Source organism: Tenebrio molitor, chromosome 5 (genome assembly GCF_963966145.1).
Source record: "Tenebrio molitor chromosome 5, icTenMoli1.1, whole genome shotgun sequence".
Lineage (NCBI taxonomy): Eukaryota > Metazoa > Arthropoda > Insecta > Coleoptera > Tenebrionidae > Tenebrio > Tenebrio molitor.
The window spans coordinates 13659910-13683233 of NC_091050.1; the positions used below are offsets into that span (position 1 = coordinate 13659910).

At 37.7% G+C, this 23324-nt stretch overlaps 1 protein-coding gene across 3 annotated transcripts in view; it reads right to left on the reverse strand.

The window, feature by feature from the left end:
• LOC138131325 (ichor-like) overlaps positions 1-23324 on the reverse strand; it is a 101112-nt gene that overhangs the window by 71613 nt on the left and 6175 nt on the right. For 2 of the 3 annotated variants that reach the window (XM_069048289.1, XM_069048288.1), the window contains one exon: positions 8636-8672. The exons of the other annotated variant lie outside the window; for it this stretch is intronic. The gene's annotated coding sequence lies outside the window, so the exon portion shown is untranslated. The remainder of the gene's footprint in view (positions 1-8635; positions 8673-23324) is intronic. 3 annotated transcript variants of the gene reach the window in all.

Below are 23324 nucleotides of genomic sequence, written 5' to 3' on the forward strand. Positions count from 1 at the left end.
CAGAGGATTGAAGATCTGTGTTTACCTAATATTCACTTAGAGCCTGGGATTCGCCAGGCGTTTAATTAAAAAACTAATTAAAAATAAATTACTTGCGCCACAAGGTATCATTAAATATGCGTTAAGTTTTTACGGAGCGTATGTACACAGTTTTTTTGGTGCTCGTGACAACGTTGCAGGTCTTTAGGATACGTCGACAGCGAAATCCGCTCATCACTAGGAGATCTGAGCTCCATCAATCAAATGTTAATGGCTTTTGAAAACATTTATTTACCTCCACGCGGCCTGCTCGTAATTCAATCCGGCGAAAAATTTCGCCAGAGTCGGAGGAGCGAAGACAATGTTTCTAACGCCGTCCAATCAACATAATCACATAAATTACGTCTTTTCTCTAGTTGGAACAGTTAAATTGACACGTGATATTCATAAATATTTACGGCTAACGCTAACACATGTACACGCGTCCACTTCAAAAGGATCGTTTTCAATTGCTGCCTTGTTAAGAATGATGTATGGCTCGGCAAGAGGGTCATTCTACCGACTTTTGTCACAGTCGCGAACAATGCAAACAGGAAGAACGTCGCAGATGTTTCAATCGGGAAATTGCTGATTTTTCAAAATCCTACGCGAGGAGTGTTTTCGCGGTTGTTGTTCAACAGGAGAACCAGAAAGATGTCCAGTGCAAGCTGTCTGTAAAATGGACAAATGTGTGTTGTCATATTGCCAAATAAGACAAATCGGGACAACACCACGAGGCGTTGTGATTGATCATGTTTTAAACGGAAAACAAGAAACTTACAAACAATTGTGGCAAAACAACAGGATTTATTAATCTTTTGCCCAAAAAATACTAAATTATTGTAAACTTTAAAATGATTTTCGTGTCTCTTGGTTTTAAAAGAGAAAATGCCAGAAAGAGAAATCAGATGTTCGTTCTTTTTAAAAATGGGTAATTTTTCGCACACAAAAACAAGTCAGGTCAATTTTTGAAAATTTGAAAGTCGAACGTTTTTTTGTTTTGTTTTATTTGTCAAATAATTTTGAAAATATGGTGAGTAAAGTACAGGGTGATTCAAGTTTTACCGCCGGATCGAAAACGCCCATTTATAATCGATTAACAATTCTCAAAAAATTCAAGAATGATTCTGTATCGCTGTAGAAAATTCTGTAAAATATTTCAATTTTTTTTTTTCAGTTAATGAAACAGGTAAATATTTCATTTAAATGCAATAACGCTTCACGTTGGGAAGAACAGCTGTGGTGCAAATGACTGACCTGTTACTATGACAACTCATATGAAAGTTAATGCCAAATGTATGCGATTTGCACCACTGATGTTCAATCCAACGTGAACAGAATTTAGGTACATTAATCTACATAATTTTTCACTGAGAGTCCTTTCCAACATTTAGGAAAAATTTGGTGTCATTGAAATCATGAAAACATCACTGGTTTTTGAAATGAATGGAATTTGATTATAATTTTTGTTTATTAACCGCAAAGTAGTTAAACTATAGTTAAATATACCTCGTTTATTTTTTAAATGGGTGAAGGTAAAAATTCATTACTAAACGTAAATAACGGGTGTTCATTTAAATGTATCCTTAAAGTTGGCGTTGCAGAGTCGATTGTGAACGCACCACCGATTGCAGATTACGGATCTGGTGGTCAAATCTAACCTCACTTTTTGCGTTGTTTGTGTTTTTATTCTGTAGAGTAGACTGACGAGTGGTGCGTTCACAATCAACTCTTCAACGCCAACTTTGAGGATAAATTTAAATGAACACTGTATAGCATTAAAATATTAGCAGTATTTTTGAAAAACGGATGATTTTTATTGTATTTGTAAAAAGAGTAAACTGGACAAAATGTAGAACGGGTTTATTTAGGTGTCAAATAAAAAATATCAAATTTTGGAAAATTAAGATTATACATATTAATTTTTCATTTATTTATCGAACTGAACTAGATGTATCGGGTGTTCATAAAAAATTAAATTTCTCCTCAAAGTTGGCGCTGAAGGGCCGATTGTGAACGCACCAAGGGTTACGGATCACGGATCAGCTGCTTAAATATAATCTCACTTTTTGCGCTGTTTGTGTATTTACTGTGCAGACAGTGGTGTGTTCACAATCGACTCTTCAATGCCAACTTTGAACACTCGATACAATTTGTGAAGATTTTATGTCTATTATATTTGCTTTCGTTAACGTAGGTGTCCCTTCGTGTCTTGTAAAACCATAGATATAAAACGTCATTTATTCAACGAATGAGCAATGAGATGAATTATTTCTTTTGTAAAGGATATATGTATTTTTTTTAGAGATAATTATTTAGTGTTTGTCTGTCTGGTTTTCGCACTGTTTTTATTTTGAATGAATGATTTAATTTAGAATAAAATGAGTGTCAAAGTGAGGTTATGTGTCTGAAGGAAATGTCAAATCGTATCAGCTAAAAAGGCGACTTGGGTCTGTAAAACAGACAACGCTCGTTACTTTGTGCATTTTAAAACTAGATCATTAATTGTTGCATTTTAGCCAAGAAAAAACTACCAACTAAAATTATTCAAATTTAGTCAGAAAAGATCAAATGTTTGGAAACTATAAATAAATTAGTAGGACAAGTTTTTAGTAAACAACTCATAAACAATATTCTGTAGAATTTAAAGATGGGTTATTTTTGTCACTTTATAAACAATGCAAATTGGAATATCACAATTTAAGTTTACTTTCCGTATTATTATTCGAAGGGAAAATAACAAAACGTAATTTTTTTTATCGGATAAATTTTTCAATTTTGTGCTTTGACAATTTTACGAGTTGAATTTGGGCATTTTCATTCTGGTTAGGCCCGAGAGCTTTAGCTCGAGGGTTTGAATAAAAATGCTCGAATATCAACGAGTAAAATTGTCTAAAGCAAAAATGTTTAAGTGAAAATTGGGAAATTTATCAGATATAAAAAATTAGGTCGTGTTATTTATGGCAAGATTAATTCCAGAATACAAACTTTAACGTTAGGTAATTATTTATTTATAAAACAGTTATTCAAAACACAAGTATTAAAAAGAATTTGAGAAGTGGCATGCAATTTTAATCACTTTTGACAGATGACGTTTTTATGGCGATAAACATTTTTGACTGGATGAAAGCAAGCGCTCTGATTGGCTGAACACGCACGTTTGATGCATGTGGGAATCACAAATCAACACTAAAAGTCGTAGTTGTGACAAGTGCACTTTGGTCATTTTAAAGAAGAACAATAGGTCATAAATCCTAATAAATAGGTACAAATATGTACAGTGAAATTAAAGGGCTGCTTGTTCCTTAAATTAAGTCAAATTTGATATTTTTGCAAAATTAGGTCAACTAAGCAAATGAATGGAGAATAAAAATCAAATCAAGACAGACAAAGATAGATGTAGGTAGAAAAAGAGCTAACTACATTGGATTATATTTGGAGAAGTTTAATAAAATCAAAATTTATTTATATGAACTAGTTTGCATGATTTAATGAAAGAAATCGGTTTTCTGCATAACAAATATCACGATTGTACGAGATTTATTGGTGAAATTTCAAAGAAAAAAAATCTTCAAAATATCTCAGAATTTTAATTATGGTTAGTATCGCTGATTTCCATTTACACAGCGAACAGAATGTAACAGGATAATTCTTGAGTGCAACCGTCGCGCATCGAGCACCTCGCCGGCGAAGCCGCGTCCATGAAATTTATTTCTTGACGTCAGTTTCTCTTCCATATTGAATGTTTGTTTTTGTCGGTACAAAACAAGAAAACACGATATTTTCGGGGGGTAACTGGTCAATTCGCTTCGGAATGTGATGGCCACCGCGAAAATAATTGCAACTGACTCTAAACCAAATGATATTAACCTTTCGCATTAGTAACGAAGATGGTGGAACCGGTTCGTGTTAAAAATAGAGAAGCAGGAAGCGATCCGACCGCCGAAACCAAGACAAACACGGACCCGGGTGGCCAAAATAAAAGCGGGCCATGCTGTGTATCAATCATCGGTACCCTTTGCACGTGGGCTCCATCCGGGTGACGCAACGAGGGTGATTTACATGCGAACCTGCACCACGATTATGTAAAAACCGTCGGGTTCCTGTTATGATACAGGGTGCCCACGCCTCGATTTATGACCAATCCGAAAACCATTTATCACGGGAAAAGTTGTTTTTGGCACAAAGCGGCCACCGCGTATTTTTTATGCAAACACTCTGTGGAGCGTAAAATTTGCAATTTAAAATGGTGTTTTTGTGTGCGATTTCGTCATTCCATATTAATTTGGCTTAATCTGTTATATTAGAAAGTAAGGAAAGTTATAAATAGAATTGTGTTTTGGCAAAAAATTGTTTTGAATGTGATGTGCGGTTTTTATTTACAAAACGCCTCGATCGGTCGTAAATCTGGCCGATTCGGTGACACTCCCACGTGTCAGGATGCATCGCGACTACTGCCTTTTCAAAATGTTGGAATTTGTGTGTGATTTGAGGAAATCGCCGGCGCGCCTCCTGACCTCAGTCCAATTGACGTGTCGTAGGAACACCACGGTGGTAATCGATTCGCGTTCCAGCCTTGTCAAATTCGATTAAATTTGAACATCGACCATTTCACCTTGAACTAGTTCGGTTTTTTCTGTTTACGCAAAATTAAATTGTATTGAAAGTATTGAAGCTACCTGATAAAAAGTAATTAAACAGCCGGTCCGACGCCCAATCATGCATAAAGCCTGGAGATTATATATATTTTTTTTGTGATGTATAGTGAAACGTCTATTAGTCTGTCTTGGTCTCTTTTTTGCTACCATCAAGAGCCCAACTATGCAATTAAAACTTCAAACACACTAATTAGGGAACAATGGTCCCAACGCAATTAAGTGCAATGACTAGACCGTTTAATTATTTAAATTGTAGTGGCGGCTAATTCGTTTCGTAATTGGAGCCGATACTGTGGGCGAATTTTCTCTGGATTTATGTAAGAAACGAAATTCCTCCGGTATTAATCATTTTTATATAATTTCCTCCGGTTTCGCCGAATTTGCATAGACCAATTGCGCAAGTTCGCACCTCCGAACCGCTCCGTTGCGTAACTCGTCTGCGACTTTTTTCTCTCGGCGAGTTATCGCGCCCCGAACGGGACTCGGTCGCGTGCAAAAGGTCCAGTAAATCCGCCGCCGTACATTTGCGACACTTGAATAGGAGCGCGTTGCATGACATTTCCGCGAGTGGGCGACCTTCGTCGCAACGTTTGCGGACCCCTGGGTGTGCAAAGAGATACATCGCGCCGGTCTGACCTATGAAGCAATGCCGAGCTGAGCACGTACGGCTGGAATGCGCTGGGAACAACGCTACTCCTTCCTCCGGTTGGCTTTATGTAACGTCGTGTATTCCCTTTGACCTTCTTTTATTGTCGGGGCGAGTTCTCGCGGCGACTTTCCTGCACAGATCCGGGTGTCGGCGACTTCTCGCGGCGATTTTTTTTTCGGGGATGGTGCGCGTGTCGGCGAGCCAATCAATATTGTTGATGGTGATGGCGAGCGACGGCATGGACAACGCGCGATTGTTTTTGTGGTCTGTCTCGATCATTCGCATTGACGGCACCTATCGAGAAAAAGAAATTGACGAGAATGTATGTATGTAATCAACGCACGCGTGAATCCGGCTATTGCAGCGAACTGTCCTCGATAACTGTTCATTTGGTTCTCTTGGTTATTTTACCAGTGCCGGTGGATGACTTCCATGCGCTGAAGAAGTCGGACGCTGTCTAAGCTGAATTTAAAACAGATTTCCCGATTTTTTTTTCGTGGGAGGTGATATCGCATCGCACGAAACAAAAATGCGGTTGAAAAAGTTTGCCGAGTACAGAAAATTTACCAAAGAAAAATCAGAAATGTTTTGAGATCAAAAAGAGAAAGATCTGGAACTAATCGAGCTTGAGAGTGCCATTTTTGGGCACAGATATTTTGAAACCTAATGAAAAACACTGTAAAAGTACTACCTAGACCTGACGAACGGAACAAACACAAGAATAAAATGTATAATTGAAGAAAGAAGTTCAGGTGACGCGGTAGTACCATCACTGACAAATTAAAATTCGGAAGGAAATAATTTCGTAATAAAGGACATTTTCTGATTACGGGAAAAAGAGAACAACGGGTTATGAAAAGACCTCTAAAAATCCAGAAAAGCAGTACCTTTAAGAAATAAGAATTAAAAAAGTTCAAAAGGAACTGCTGTTAATATTGTGGTACCACCTTGGACACGTTTTAAGAAGTCTAACAAACAGAAATGAACAAAGCAATTTTGGAAACCATCTTCTTGAATGAATACGAATAATAGGAATGTGAATAATTTGAACAGTACTTATAAATATGCAAAATCTGTCATACGGGACTTACTACTGGAACTAATGAAAGTACCAATTGTTGATTTGACAGAATACAAATACGTTTCAAGAATTTTAAAGCGTATTGAAAGAATAAAGAAAGAGGTTATGGAGAGAGTACTTTGGGACAAAATTTGGAACCCAAAATATCCTTTGAAAGAAATTTTTGGACGAGAAGAGCAAGAGAATTATTATCTAGGAGAAGTTTTAGTGAACACAGAGATTGTAGAAAAATGAATTTAGGAAACAGAACTTTTTGGAATAATCTGGAAACTCAGGATGTTTTTGAATCAAGCAAGTTCTTTCAAGCTTCCAGAAGAAATCTGTATGTAAAAATTTGAGAAGTAGTACCTTGAAGGCCAAACATATTAAAGATTTTGACTTGAATATTAAAAACTAAACTCCTTCAAAACCGAGATAAAATTTATATTAGTTGAAGATGGTACCAGGTACTTCTACTTCAATGGAATAGCTACTATTTAAGGAAGGTTCCAGAGGTAATTTATTTCAGGTGGATTTCTTCAAAGTGTGAAAATTAGCCTAGTTTTTTTGGTTCATTTTTGTGGATTCTAGAATCTCTTTTGTAAGTTTTTAAAAAGATCATTCAAGAAGTGGAAAGTACCGAAACCTGAGAAAGCGACATTTCGGAGACAAAAATGCCCGGTTCAGATTCGACTCCAAGAAAGTATTAAATTACACAAGTTAACCAACCGCAATCAGCGACAAACTTGATAACAATTGAAAAAGGTACCGCAGGTACTGGCTCAAAAATCCCCGGTTCATATTTGACTCCAAGAAAATATTAAATTACACAAATTAACCAACCGAAATCAGCGACAAACTTGATGACAATTGAAAAGAGTACCGCAGGTACTGCTAGAGCTCAAAAATCCCTGATTCAGATTTGGCTCCAAGAAAGTACTCGTGTTAAATTACACAATTTAACCAATCGAAATCAGCGACAATTGAAAAGAGTACCGCGGTACTGCTAGAGCTTGGTGACTTGTGTTGCAAGAAAATTAGACGACCCATGACAACGAGACCACCGTTCACGCTTTTTTTCGTCTGGTTTTTCCATCGCTAATTGGCGGAACCTCAATTTTCCCATAATCCGGCAGGAAAGATTGCCTCAGCAGAGCCTAACGATAATGTCATGCGCGTCAAATTTGTTTATTTCGGTCGACCTTTTGTCAAGAGGCCGACGATAGCTCCGACATGCCTAACGTAAAATGTAAACTTTCGTGTTTCATGACGGCTAAATTTGCTGCTAATGAAATTCTTAAATTAACGATTGCCTGCTGTGCAGGATCGCCGCTCCGAGATTCCGACCGGCCGAATTCTGAAGAATCTCGACGAAATGGCTGAGCACATTAAGTTGATTTATTTTGGGGATTTGCGGTGTCGCCATGCTGAGCCGTTGAGCTCCGCCAATTAAACGAAAATCATCCTCCTCATCAAAATGGAAGAGTGGAAAGACAAGTTTTCTTGCGACTAATATTTTTTCGCTCTTTCGGAGCAAAAAGTGTCGTGGATAAAACTGATAATTATAAATTTCTTCTGATAGAAAACTCGATTTAAGCCGGATGTAACAGTCGAGATCGAGCGACAAGCACCACTTCTTCTGTTAAACATCTTCGTGAAGCTATAGAATTGTGAAAAAGTTTTATTTTCTCCCGTTGCAGATTTCTGCCGATGAGACAAATAAATATTCGAGCAGGTCTGTGCACATTTCGTGCATTTTTGAGGAGAAACTCGTCCGGTTTAAAGTGTAACGCTACAATTATCACGATAAATATTCATTAAGTACCATTAAAGAACGAAACGAGGTACATTGTTCGGCCTGTTATACAGGAAATAACCAAATTCTCATGAATGATTCGCACAATAATTATATTGTTTTAATTGTTTTAAAATTTATTTTCATTTCCTTCGACGCCGGATAATTAATCTGGGCGTCATCGCGCCCCATTGTCTTCCGGAGCGTTTCTGTGTCACCTGGTCCGGTTCCCGGAGGCTCCGGAGACACTCTCGAGATTCTCCACGTCTCTATTAAGCCGCACAAAAAGCCCAAATTAGTACAGACGAGCAATCGATAATGCAGAATGCGATGATTTATCGGCTGTAATTAGCGCTTCCTCGCTATCATTACCATCGCTTAAGATCTTGAGCGATGCCGACGCTCCTCCGTCGTCATAAATAACGCAATTACTGCATGCGGATTAATCGACTTACCACTAGAAAAACTGCTGAATTGTGAAGAGACGATTACCTGAAAAAGATTAAACATAATTAGACACGAAGGTTTTTTCACCTGGAATCTGATTTAACAGTTTAAGCACCAGTTGGCTCAGTCAATACCGACTGGATGATTGTTCCGTTCGATTGGGAGCAAACAACCTCCGGAACAGCAATTTTCTGAATTCTTAATTCGGACCGGCGAGCAATTAGCCGAGGCACAGAGCTAGAAAATTATTTTAATTGAAAGCCCACCGGTCCGGGAGTTTGGCGGTCATGACTCCGGTCGGCCAGCGGGAACGGTTCTCTACCTGCACCCCCGGTTTCCGCCCGCGAATTCCAGAGGCTACAAGATGCTATTTCCGGTCGCGTATTCTTGCCAGACGCGAATTCCTGCAGACTCTCGCAACGCGCAGAAACTATAAAAGCGCCCCCAGTTTATGGCGGCGAATTCCTGCGGCTCCTCACAAGATGCTATTTCCGGTCGTGAATTCTTGCCGGACCCGAAACTATTCCTGCATCCGGCTTCCGAACGTGAATTCTTGCAAACTCCTGTAATGCGCAATTTCCGGCCACGAATTCCTGCCGGACCACCAGAAACTGTAAAAGCACCCCCAGTTAATGGCCGCGAATTCCTGCGGCTCCTCGCAAGATGCTATTTCCGGTCGTGAATTCTTGCCGGATGCGAAACTATTCCTGTGAACGCGAATTCCTGCAGACTCTGACAACGCGCAATTTCCGGTTCCGAATTCCTGCCGGACCACCAGAAACTATAAAAGCACCCCCAGTTTATGGCCGCGAATTCCTGCGGCTCCTCACAAGATGCAATTTCCGGTCGTGAATTCTTGCCCAACCAGACAATTCCTGCAGACTCTTGCAACGCGCAATTTCCGCTCACGAATTCCTGCCGGGCCACCACAAACGATTCAAGCACCCCCAGTTTACAGCCGCGAATTCTTGCGACTTCTCAGGGTGTGCAATTCCTGCTGGAGCAGCAACACTATTCCCTTCAAGGTCGCGAATTCCTGCAGCTCCGGCAGTTGATTGGTGTGGGACCGCGTTCGAAATGCAAATCGATGTGTTCGTGTGTGATTTTCACAGCTTGTTGGGTAATTGTTTGATTGTTAGCGCAAGTGAAACTGAATTTTCTCATCGCGAGCAAGAACAAAATCGGTGCGCCCGGGGTAAGTCCTGGTAATTGAAAACCGGCATTTCGTACGTGTAATTTCCGCCAATAAAAACGCTGGACGTCGCTTAAATTCGACCATAAACCATTATTACCAGTAATAAAGTTGAAGGAATGGCCGATTGCAATCTAGAAAGTGCAATCGATGAGTGATCTTTATTGCGTGCAGTCGAAGCGCCTAATTCGTTAAGACAAAATCGAATTGTGGTAAATCAGTCCGGTTTCACTTATGGTTTGAGGTTATGAGGTGGTGATACCATCGGAGAGTGGAGAAAAATTGGTGATGCTATCGGGGGAATTTGCACCGCGGTGCAACGAAAACAACTTGGCGAGTTTTATTTTTTTTTAATTAGTCGGACCAACAAATTTCACTCGCGTCTGGTAGGTTTAGGAGCAATAAAAATCGAATTAATGAATTTATCAAAACCGAAATAATTAGAGTCGCTGGCTAGAAACTACACAAGCTTCCTGTCGTATGGATCTTTTTATGGAACCGTAAATGTCATCGTGGTATCTGCAACCATTCTTGGACAGCTGCTCAAGATTTACTGGTGCGACAAGATTTTTTTGATTCATTGGCCTAATTGATCGCAGATAAGCTGAATAAGATTTAAAATTGACTTTTTGTCGGCGCGTTTTTTCATCTGATCACGGTAGGACGTGTTTATTGTGATTATGGCATGCTAAACATTTTTTTTTTTGAATTAATAGCGTAACGCAGGAATATCACAAAATTTACAAAATAAATAACAAAATGTAAAAATATTATTACCTATTTTTTTCAAAAGGACTTAATTAATCTAAATCACAGGTAATTGTTACTTTACGGAATGTCGTGCGGTAAAGTAAATAATCGGAAAAATTAAGAAAATTAAATGAGCTAATTAATATTTGACTTGAGATTTTTCATGAACGAGAACTAAGATAACGATTGACACTTTTGTTTATATCTGCGCACAAATCTTCGCATAAAATAGTTATTTGTGTGTCAAGGCCAAAAAGTGCATCTTTTTCGTCCGAGTCTGAGTTTTCTCGCCGAGGCGCAGCCGAGGCTTGAAAACAGGCACATTAAACTTTTTAGGCGATCGCATTAACTACAAAGCAAAAGACGTCATTGGAAAAAATACAAATTTATTTTGCATCTACCTTTTTCAGATAGATAAATTTATTAATAGATACATATTAACAAATTTTTATTGTATTTGTTATCAGCTTTCCAACAAAACTAGAAATTTACTATTTGCAATACAATTACTTATTTATATAATTTATGGTGACAGGACAATTATCGGTTTTGTGGGTTTCGTTGCTAACTTACTAAAGAGACCAACAGATGGCGCCACGGTCAGCGTCCGAAAAAGAGTTACTTTTCATCCTCTTGTGAGTATGTAAAAATACCGTTTTCATTAAGGGCACCTAAAAATTCATAACTGTTGTACTTCTGGTATTAAATGAAACCAGTAATATGTTCCCACTTGTTTCTATTGGATTTAAATCTGAACACAGTAAAGGCGAGCACTGTCATTTTTCTATGAACCAATTTGTAACAAGTTGTGAAAAAAAATTCGACCAGTTGATGTATTATTAATTTTCGAGAAACAGATGCTAATCAGTGTGAGTTTGTCAAGGCCTCGAAAGAACTACCTCTTCTATTTGATTAGCATGCCATAAATTTTCAGTACGACTATAATTTATCCTTTGGTGGCACAATTATGCGGTCTAATCAGAGACTCTGCTGCTGTTTTTCACCTCATGCTCACTTTTTGGCCGGTAATTTCTGCCTAGAATTAGCATAGTCCGTTTGAAACGCTTCAAAATCGGGTCACACATTTTAATGTCTTAATTATCCGACCTCCGAAGTCGACCCCGAAATATTTGCTCCTCTAGCGTATCATTAAGTCTCGCCAAAAGAAGTCTGTCAACGGCGGCGTGTATTTCGCAAGCTGTCATAATTGCGCCTATTAATAACATGTGCAGTTTCACTTGTCAGCCATATTCGTAATAGATAAGATAATCATTAGTGGCAGTACTAGGAAAGAGCTTATTATCACGGTGTAAATTATTGCTTGTAATTACTGGCTTGCATTGTGGAGTGGAGACGTGGAATGGTTAAAATTTGAATAATTGCCCTCGATCGGCGCTTTCTTCGGGGAAAAATCGCAGTCCCGAGATTTCCCGGATCGCGCGGATTCTCGCCTCGCCTCCGTAAAAGCGCAAGGAATTTTTCCGGACGATTATCCGTGCGCGCGTTTTTTCCGGGCGAAATCAGTGCAGCGTGTGTGTGGCATAGATGCCATTAATTAACCTAATCTAACATGCATCTCCATACCACACTCATTACATCCAACTTTTTGTTAGATCACAGTTAGCCGTGCAAGGAAAGCAGTCACTACCGAGTAAAAATGGCGTCTCGCTTTTCGATAATTAGACGACGTGATTGGTCGAATCGGTACACACGTCGGACATCTGCCGATCGCTCCCATAAACAAACAAAAAACTAGGTGTTCCGTCACAATGCCAATAAATTTATTTATACGAAATAAAATTTGTTATTGCGGACGACGCCGTTAGCCGCAACGGTTGTGTTGTATATTTTATCTAACACCGATTCGAGCGCTTTATGACTGTTTATGTTTTTGTTATGCCGGCCGCGGACCAAGATGACTAACTGTACACCCGAATCGCCGGTGGAAGCGCGGCTTCAACTCTTGGGGACGCGGCTTCGCCGACAAAAATTCGTCGTGTGTTGCACAAGAAACGAGCCGTGTTTTGACAAAGCCAAGTGACGGAAAGGTTATTGCATGATGTTATGTTTGTGGAACCTGACATATAAATTAATTCATTCAGGAAGCTTTTACATCAACATTGCGGTCTGGGTAAAAATGTCGTTAAAACGAGAATTTTCATTAAGCTGATGTGTTTTCAACCGCGCACAACATGTTTGTTAAATCAGGCTTGACATTTCTCAAGTAAATATTTCCAACGAAAATGAAACGGTAATGACTCATTGAAATTTGGACGCAGACATAGTAATTTTTTGCGTTAAGAATTCGGCGATATTACCTACTCTTCAGCGATAGCGATAGCGTTTTATTTGTGAAGAAATTTCGAAGAAAACGCACTTTTACTTGATGTTGGCTGAAAGTCAACAACCTAGATCCTAGACTAACCAAAGTCAAAATTGGAGTGCTTTCTTCCAGTGGAAATTAGAAAAAATAAATTAGATTTTGATGGTAACAAAACATATTATTTTTATTGCAAGACTTCCTGCTGCACAGCAGGAGCAGTAGTACATAAGAATGAAACTTAGTTAGAAATTATTAAACCACATCTGGACTATTATAACACAATATAATGGAATAATCCATGTGTGTACAAGTGCTGCCATGATAAGGAGCTGTCAATTTGCTGACAGATGTTGCTTTAGACACAATGCAAATACTTCTTTTGCTCACGTTTCTTCAAGATGAAGAAACACGTGCCAGAAGAGTTTGTCGATGCTGTAAAGGGTGTTTTTTTAAATTTGGCGTCGAAGAGTCGATTGTGAATGAACCACTCGTCGGTAAAACACCCGTTACAAGTGTTACAATAAGGTTCTGAAATTTTCTTATTTTTCTAAATATTATGAAATAGAGATTGTATAACATTTAAAGTACTATTTTTGCAGTTTTTTATCTTTTTTCTCTCCCATTATTGTTTCTTAATATTTTATTTCAAATTTTGTATATTTGATATGCTATACTTATATTATGACAAATTCGAATTTTTTTTGCAAAAATTTCTGAAGATCGAGTTGCAGATAGTCGTAGAATGAATATTCTATAAAATTCTTGCATAAACTGTTTTTTTTTTACTCATGGGATTGCCCCGCTCACCTATAGCTCGTGCGGTCAAACTTCCCGCTCATAGAAAAAAGTACTACTTTAAGCACGTGTTGCATAAATTACTGTTTTAAGATTCTTGTATATACCAGGTGTCCCAGAACTGCCTACCCAGAGAAAAAAGGGAGTATGTGTGTAAATGTAACAATCTGATTAAAAAAAAAAGTCCTATCTCAAGCGATAAACTTGACCAATCAGAGTTGAGCACCATCAAGATAGGATGATCGCAATTTTGCGTTGTCGGGGTTTCGAAGTAAATTTCCAAGTAAATTTTTCGCTGATTGTTGCGATATCAATAATTATTTTTGCTGCTTAGCAACCTGTCCGATTTTTTAGTAATACCTGAGGATGAGCTTCTGGGATTGGTGCATGAAATGAAAAACTTAATGTGAGCTGCAGGAAACATTTAAAATTACATAAGAAAATTAGCTTCTCATCAGTAGGAAGAGGAGAAATCAAGAGCCAAGAAAAAGGCAAAAATAGTTCTTTTATTCTCTTAACAGATGTTTTATACCAACTGAAAGAACTCTGCCTTTACAAGAATTTTTTAAAAACAATATATGTCATGGTAAACCATTTATGGAAATGGTGACGTGTGAGAACTCTTCATTTCACAAGACATGAATGAGGAGACATATTCGAAGAATGCACCAAAATGATGATTTCTTTTATCGCCGAATATGATGATCCTTTTCTTTTGTAATCAAAGGTTCCTGATTTAAAAATTTTGTTATGGCTTCAAAGCTGTCTAAGCTTCAAAAAAAAAAAAAAAATAGAAAGTCGAATACATTAAGGATGCAATACAAAAATAAAAATTGTTCTTGCACTCAATGATGGGTTATATGACTTATATGTAATAACTTTTTGAAATACAGGTGTTCCCAAAAAAAAGACGAGTCCATAAGTCTCTTATTTATTGGAGGATTTCAATTATTTATACACCAAATTAAATGGTTATGAATAGGCTACAAAAGGGCCTAATAAATTCCCGTATAGCCCTAAGGGCTTCAAGGCTAAACTGTCAAAAAAATTTTTTTTAAATGGGAACACATAATTTGTTGTAGTACTTCTAATAGAGATTTTTATTCTGAAAACAACAATGTGTCACAAGTATACACTTACATACCAAAACTACAAAAAAAAAAATTGTAAAAAACCCTACTATCGTCTATTTTGCGCTAATCATTGGCCGCATATCTGCGCAATCCCATATGTTATTATTTGTCATTTGTTTTTCCAGCTAACTTAATTTGGTTATTACATTGTAATGCAATGCATTTTGATAACTTCTCGCTTGGTGTTCGTCATTTGTTTCAAAAGTTAGTGTTATTTTTTTATGTGAAGTTATACTTGTGATACATTGTTGTTTTCGCTTTATCAGAATTATTACAAAAAAATATGTACATATTCCTATTTGAAAAAAAATATTTTGACAGTTTAGCCTTGAAGCCCTTGGAGCTATACGTGAATCTAGTACGCCAACGGCCTACTAAATTCACAATAATTTAATTTGGTGTATAGATAATTAAAATCCTTCGATAAATAAGGGAGCTATGGACTCGTCTTTTTTTTGGGACACCTGTATCTTTTGGAAAAGTGGTATTGAGAACAAAAATAATTTAGAATATTTCTACTTCTTTAAAACCAACAAGATAATAAATAAAAATGTAGTCATTATTCTAAAATATATTAAAATGTAGGATATCTAAGGAAAAGGTTAAAAAAGCTCAGATGAACGCTCGGTATGATTGTTTTGCTGCTCATTGCGTGTCTGTTCTACAAAAAATTGTCAACATTTGCTCTATTAACTTTAGAATAGAATCTGTAACGATATTTTCTTCATCTAGTTTTTTCCCCTTTCGAGCTTCTTGGTTGAAGCTGTCATAATGATTTGCGTGAAAAATAAAGGAGTTTTTGACAAAGCAGTCGCGCAGGTCGGGTTCCGCATAATTCCGAACCTGTTTGAAAATTAAAAATTCAAATGTCCGATATTGATTATTTAATTATGCCGAACAATATTACTTTCGACTGAGCGTTTCAGCATTTAAATTCGATTTTGGCGAACCAGCTTTAATTTATGTCCTAATCCGACCAGTTCTGTTTGAAATACGATCCTCCACTCGGATAATCTTGACACAATAAGTAAGATTTACAGTAAGTTATCCGTGTCCGTTTTGAATCTAAGGCCAAGACTCAGCCCCATCTCCCGCAAGTCCATTCATCATTATTTATGGTCCCAGTTTCGTTTTGTGTTTGTTCTTGTAAATGATTGATAACTGGAAAAAATCCGCCCGATTTCCCGCCACGTACGCGTGATAGATTGCGCCTGCCTCCTTTCGCAAATGATGCGTTTCCGCTAATTCGAAATAAATTGCAGATTAGGTAAGGTCATCGCGGCCCTCACCTTCCCATCTCCCAACCGTGAACTTTGAATTCCTGCGAAAAGCGAGCTTTTCGTGGCGGCGCGAAACGAGAGCAGCCGCACCCACCGGAGCCATGAATCAAACACCCACAATTAAACATTGACACTATCCCACCATTACGCACCGGATTTTTCCCGCCCGGAGTCCACCGGAGCTGACCCCCGACCTTGCTACGCGGAACTTCAAGCTTCGCTTGAGTTAATGCGACCAAGCAGTACCGCCGATCGGCGGTGATTGCAGTGTTAAGGGCACTCCACCGCAGACCGACCTTAATCGCTCGAATGTGCACCGACACGAAAAACTAATGTCGCTCCGTGTTCCTAGAAACGTGACGGATTCGAAATTAAAAGTGGTGCATTCCGAAACAGCGTTGCGCCATTGCTGCACCCACACTGCAGAATGCGTTTTTACGGGGCTGGGTGGAAGCGTGCGATATGCTCTTTACAGAGCTGTTACACTTGCCGGGGGAGTGTCGCAACGCGAAATCCTCCGGACGGGAGGGCTTATTATGACACATGTGTTCAAATGCCAAAGGAAAACATGACAGCTCCACGATCCAAGACCGAACAATGGGAACACGGCGTGTGCAGCAATTAAAGGAAATAATGTTGTGAAATGACTCACGTGGTTGGAACGGACGCAGCATTTCCGAAAAATAACAGAAATACTCCGAGTCGAGACAATACTTCATAAATCATATCGGGTTTTGATTCCGGGTAGCTCCGAGCGAATCATTACGTTCTCTGGTCTTTCTCGGCGATTTTTCACGACAGGCGTACAGAATCGCCACGAGAAGTCTTGTTACTACTACTACTTGTACTACTTCCAGTCGCTATGATTCTCTCTTCAATTCTACTTTTTTGCAGCAAGATGAAGCACGATCTTGCAAGGCGACTGCACAAAACTTTCTCGAGAAGATTTTTTACAGTTCTTCTAGATTTGTATGGTTCCCCACCTGGCTCTTAAACTAACGTTCAAAACGTCCAAATTAAAAAAAATATATTATTGTAAAAGAATTCAAATCCGGGTCGGCTCCGGGACACTTCTGAATTTCTTTCGCGTCGATTCCGGTATACGATTATACAACGGATTGCTCTTGTAGGTTCTTGACAACACTGACAATGTTAACAGCAGAATGCGCATCACCACACGACAACATCATTACGTTTACAAACTGCAAGAATTTACATTTTACTTTTCTTAAACAGGAAGCACTTTTGTTTTCAACAGGTGAGTGCGCGATCTCATACGACAACATGATGTAATTGTCAAAAGAAACCTTTTTACCTTGGATTTTTCTCATTTTTCGTATCGTCAAAGATTTGAAGTTGATTCGTTTTGATAAAATTGTGTTTTTATTCATTTTTCAATCTCTCGAGTCAATATTTTAAGTTTTTTGAATGTATCTTGTTGAAAAGGAGAGTTCTTGTTTTTAGTTCAATTATTCTTGAGTTTGTCCAAAAAAGTCAGAAAAATATAATTTGGATTCATTTAGGTACATTTCCTTATGGATCTTGGCAAAATTTTATAAAAACACAATATTTCGATTTTAATTTTTTTTACATTCTTCTCCAAAGGTTCACATTAGCTCCTTATTAATCTATAAGTGAGACAGATAGACAAATAGAAACAATTTGGTAATAACAAAAATCAGTAAATTCAGGTAATGTACTAAACAGCTCTATCTAAGTTGAGAAAGGTACACCACGTGGGTCAAGCCAATGCGACTACAGTGTAAATGGCGCTCCGCCTATACCGTTCTCATTTTGAGCTAAATATTTCGTCCACTTTAATCAGTTGATAGTGTTAAAAATAAATTAAAAGCTAAATGGCGATTGTTATCACCAAACGAGTTCATTCTCTTCTCGTCTCTGGCTTCGATTTTCTTTGAGAAATGATTCCGTGAATCGCTTGCTCTATAAAGAGATTATCTTTTTTCCCGCCGTCTGACATCAACACTTGTGTAAATGCGACACTACATAAACGCAAGTTGAATCCGAATCGCTTTTCCCACAAAACCATAATTCTCCTCGCAACATTTACCTTGACTTTTTAACGACATTTTTATGGTAAATTCCTTTATCTACAAACTCTCCGCAGTCCCACCGTTTCCGAAGAATTCCAAAACCGCAACGATCCCGCATGCGTCTCCAGCCCAATTAATTACACAAAACACCTCACCCATCGACAAATTATCATGGTAATCAATTGAATTAGGAACATCTCGGTGTGGAGGCGATCTGACCTTTTTCATCTCTCCATTCAAATAAGTTTTTTGTGGAAAGCGTCGCCGTCGAAAGGTCAGTCGTGTTTGATAACAGATGTCGGTGCCCACCTTGCCGGGCCGACCTTAAGCCGCTTGAAAAATTTGAATTCGAGCAGAGGTTTGTTTTGGAGGAAAAAAATTAATTGACCAAAACTGAACCGACTAGTTTGCTTCGCCTTACTAATAAATAACTGTAAACAAACCTATTAATATAAATGATTAATTTAACAGAAAAAAATATATCACGTTTTTGTCGACCAAATAGTCCACCGTTTAATACGATAATGGCGGCGATAAAAACGACAATGAGTGGAGTACGGCGAATCTACCGTTACGAGAGGTGGATCCGACATTTTTTCCGACGCGATAATTTCTCGATAATTTGGCGTAATTAGGTGTGCCGTACTGCCGGACTGGCCCAAAGCTCGCCAAAGCGCCGCTCAAGCTCGAACCTGTTACTGTTACTACTCCGGACGCGGTCTTTACGGCCAGCTGTGTTTTTAAATGTCACGACGGCTCATTTGGAGGGCCTTAATAACACTTCAAGTCGTCCATGCAGATGATTTGCTACCACGCAAAAAACCTGTCTGTCAGCCGTACGCTGTTATTAAGATGGAAAGCTCCGGGGAAAGTTGATTCGGGTTGTAGATGCACACTTGTGTGGGTTAATACGTCAAAGAACTTTGAACTGGTGACACTGATGGTTCTTTTGGCCCGGAGCGGATCGAACGGTCCACTAATCGCCTGGATCGGATTGATTCGAATCTGAAGGCTGGGACTCGTTCGGTGCAAACTTATACGTTACAAGATTTTAGTGTTACAAGATTTTGTAATCAGCACTAAACGTTCGGTTTAACTGCTGTAATTTAATTTAAATAAGCTTCTTTATCGACGCTTGTTGCTTTGATGCCGTTAAACTGTCAAACGGAGAGCTGACTTACTGGGACCAATATTGAAACCTCTTTGCGAAATAAATTGTATCTTTCTCTCGTTCGAAATTTTACAAACAGAACAAATCGCATCCGAGCTGGAATGTTCTCATGTTAATTTGTTCAGTGCAAAAAACAAAAAACACTAATGCAAATTTGACTGATTTGTCAGTTACTTAAAGTTACGCAACGGAGAACGGTTGCAGTTTTAAAAATACTTGAGATTAAATTAATTAATTATGCATTGCATTGGATTCTGTTATATTCGTTTGAAAAAAATATTCAATTTGACTAACAAAACAGCTAAAATACGTTAATTTACCACAATTAAAATGGGGTTTTCATTTACTGTGAGCTTGTTGCTAATGAATTATGTTAAACTTCTTATCTAAGAGTGAATTAAAATAAATATTTATAAGTGGAATGATGTTTTTGGCTTCTTATTAATTTGTGGACTAGATACATAATTAGTGAATTATAAAAATTTAAATGAAAAAATGAATGGCATGTTTCTTAACTTGGTGTTTATAAAATAATTTGCCTCATTAGCGTTACCTACATCCATTTTTTGGGCTTGAAGGTGACACTTTAAGAAGAGCTAAATTCGAACGCCGTAAATAATGCCAAACATTTTTTTATTTTATCTTGTCATTACAAATTGTTTTATTTATTGAACGCGTTTACAATTTGAAAAATTATTCTTTCACAAATATTTGAATTATTTAATAACAAGTCAAGAAACATACGAGAATTTTCATTTTTTTTTTTTGTAAGTACATACAGGGTGTCCCAAAAGTACCGCCTTTCCTTGAAAGTACGTCATTTAGGGATGTAGTAGAGTGCTGGAAAAGTATTTAAAAAAAATCCTGACCCTCCATTTAGGAAATATACGCAATTTTAAAATATAAAAAAGGCAACGCTGTAACCTGAGAATTACCTCTACCTAGAAATACGCAATAGCATTGTATTATTGAAACCTAGGCAACCATTTTGATGAGCTTGAGAGGTAAAACAACAACCAAACACTTCAACAAAAATTATTTTATTAAAATAAATTTTCAAAATTTTGCCCATTTGCGTCCAAACATGCCTTGGCTCTTTTAACGATGTTGCCGTGAACGCGCTCAAGCATTTCAGGAGTCACAGTAGAAGTAGATATTGAATTTTTTAAACTATTTTTCAGTAGTCTATAACACTTCTAGATGACGCACCTTCACGGAAAGGCGGTATTTTTGGGATTTTTGGTATACAGCGATAAATTTAATTTTGAATACACTTTTTATTATAGATTCTCTCTTGCAGATAAATAGAATTTTAATAATATCATAAGACCGATACACGCAGGTAAAATTATGTAAATCAGAACGGTATACCACGTGGGCACGCGCTTATACAAATACAGTGTAAATCTTTGCTCCGCCCATACCCTTCTCATTTTGGGTAATTGATAATTATGGTTATAGATTTGATCTTGTATGAAGGGTCTGCTGCTAGAAATACTTCGGTTTTAATTTTTAAATACACGAAAATTTTGCTTTTGAAAATAATAATTGACGGAAAACATTTCAAATTTTCGAATAATTTCTAAATGTTTTGGCTTTTAAATACTTAGAAAATTTAAATTAATTGAGATGTCATTAGTAATAAAATGAAACAAGCATTTTGAAAATTGCTGTAGTTATCTGGCAATTTTTGCAACGACTTTTGCTAGGTTTTTCTTTGAAGCTTTAAATAATTTTCTTGATCTGAGGAATGAGTGGGATTTAAAGTTAATTAAGTCCCACTTTACCATATTTTAAGATTCTTGTGCTTGTTCTGCTTCAGAACGCCAACTGAAGTGTCATTAGTTGAATTAACAATTACCAACAAAAAACTGTCAGTTCAACAGAGTAATTCTCATAATTGTACCAGCGGACGCTTAAATTATACATTACGTTGTTAATTTTCCACTAATGGAATCGGGTTTAATTAGTCAAGTCTTAAGATGTCAGTGGGTGCCAGTTCAATCAATTTGGTTGAAATCCGGCGATAGCTTAATAGACTGTCGAATTTTTCTAGATAAACAAATAGTTACATGGTGTCAGAGTTAAGATATTTTCTCATTTCGTAATATTTAAGTGAAGAGCTGCAGTGACGAAATAAGGATTTGGCCCATGTCCCCGTTCCAGTGTTTTCCTGTGAGAACCTGCAGGTGTGGAGCTGGTGTCGGAAGCGCATTCCTTTGCAGAAATACAAGGATCTAGCTCGAGCACGCTTTTCAATAATAAAATGCGAAACTGAAAGCGCGCGCGCTATAGAGAGCTTAAAATATTTGTTGTCTAAATAGTTAGATAGGCGATTTAATCTCCACAAGAAGCTATTTGTTGCAGGCATTGAAGGTAAATAATGGAACAAAGACATGAGCCGAGGAGAGAGGACAACGCTAAGGACACTAGAGTCCAGCGCCCTCTGACGTCTGGTCGCTGAGCACCCCTTACGAAGAGAAATCGTCGAATCGATGACATTTCTGTTAGCAGCGATCCCGCTGACATTTGCGTCGAAATTTTGAAAAGGTTGAACTCGCGATGGCGCGTTTCCCATTTCGTCTTGACCTTTACACCGTTCAAGGATTCCAATTGGCGATTTTCGAATCGATTTCGGAATGCGCGACTTCCATCTTTCTCTGCGTGACGCGACTATTGAATTGCGCAATTAGCGGCTGATTGCTCTAGTTGAACAGGTAGCTAACTTACCGGCAGGGTTACCGACCCCAACCATTACGACACAGCCTGTAGCAGCTCGGGTTTAGATAATCCAGTCGACTTGTTAACCTACTAACGAGGCCTGTGTCAAAAGAGATTTTTAGGAGATTTTTTTCGTATCGTGTCAGATGACCGAACACGGCACTCGTTAGATTCCGATTTAATTTTTTACGGTACGTAAGTAACTTTCCGCTAACTTCCAGGCCTTGGACTCCTCGAGCGTGAAGATATCGGTAAGAGAGGAATAATCCGTGATGGATGGCCCAGGGATTTGGAGATGCTTTGGGAGCAGGAGACGGATTTTTCTGATACGTCACTGTGCATGCAAGGAATTCGTTTTTTGACGGATAATTGACTCATACATGAGTAGAGACGAAAATCGGAAGTCGGTGGAGCGTAAAATAAATTTTCCAGAAAAAAACAACACACTTTTTAGGTGTTGCCGAAGGATGAATAATTCGTCGACGTTAATTATTTTTTTTAAGACAGATTGCTTGTCCATATCCCATAACAAGTCGCTAATATTTACAAAATCGAATTCTGGAACGACATCACTTTAAAAGAAAGACACATTTTTTCTCAGTTCCTTAAGACGTCTTAAGATTAACTTGTTTAATTTTTGTTTGCGAACAAAACATTTGAAACTAAAACGGTAACAAGAATAGACCTGTTTTTATTAGTGAAAAGTTAATGAACATATAAAGAATGATATTGCAAATTATATTTTTGTAAGTCGGTGACAAAGTATACACTACTGACATTACAAGATTAGTACACGCAAGTAAAGTAATAATAAAGTAATAAAACAAGAAGTAAATCAGAAAGGTATAGCACGTGGGCTCACATCAATACAACTACAGTGTAAATCGTTGCTCCGCCCATACCCTTCTCGTTTGGGATAATTTACTATAAGATTCATTAAACTATAATCGTCCATAAAATGAGCCAACGCATTTGTTCTCAAACAACTAAATTTGAATGAGTGAATCCAGAAATCATTGGTTTCTGTTTTTAACACCAAGTTGCTAAAATTAAAATTTTGAAAGTAGTGTTTTGAATATGCAAATATTTATTTTTAAGATTTATTTTTATTAGTTGTTTATGCAGTTGTAATGCTTTCCGAAAGGTTCTGCTTCAGTTCTTCGATTTTATTATACCAAATAATTTTTATGACGATCTTTCTCATCTTTTCTCTTTTTTTTTCATATTATTGGAAATATTTTTTTACTATTTTTTTAGTAGCTTGATTTCAAAATAATA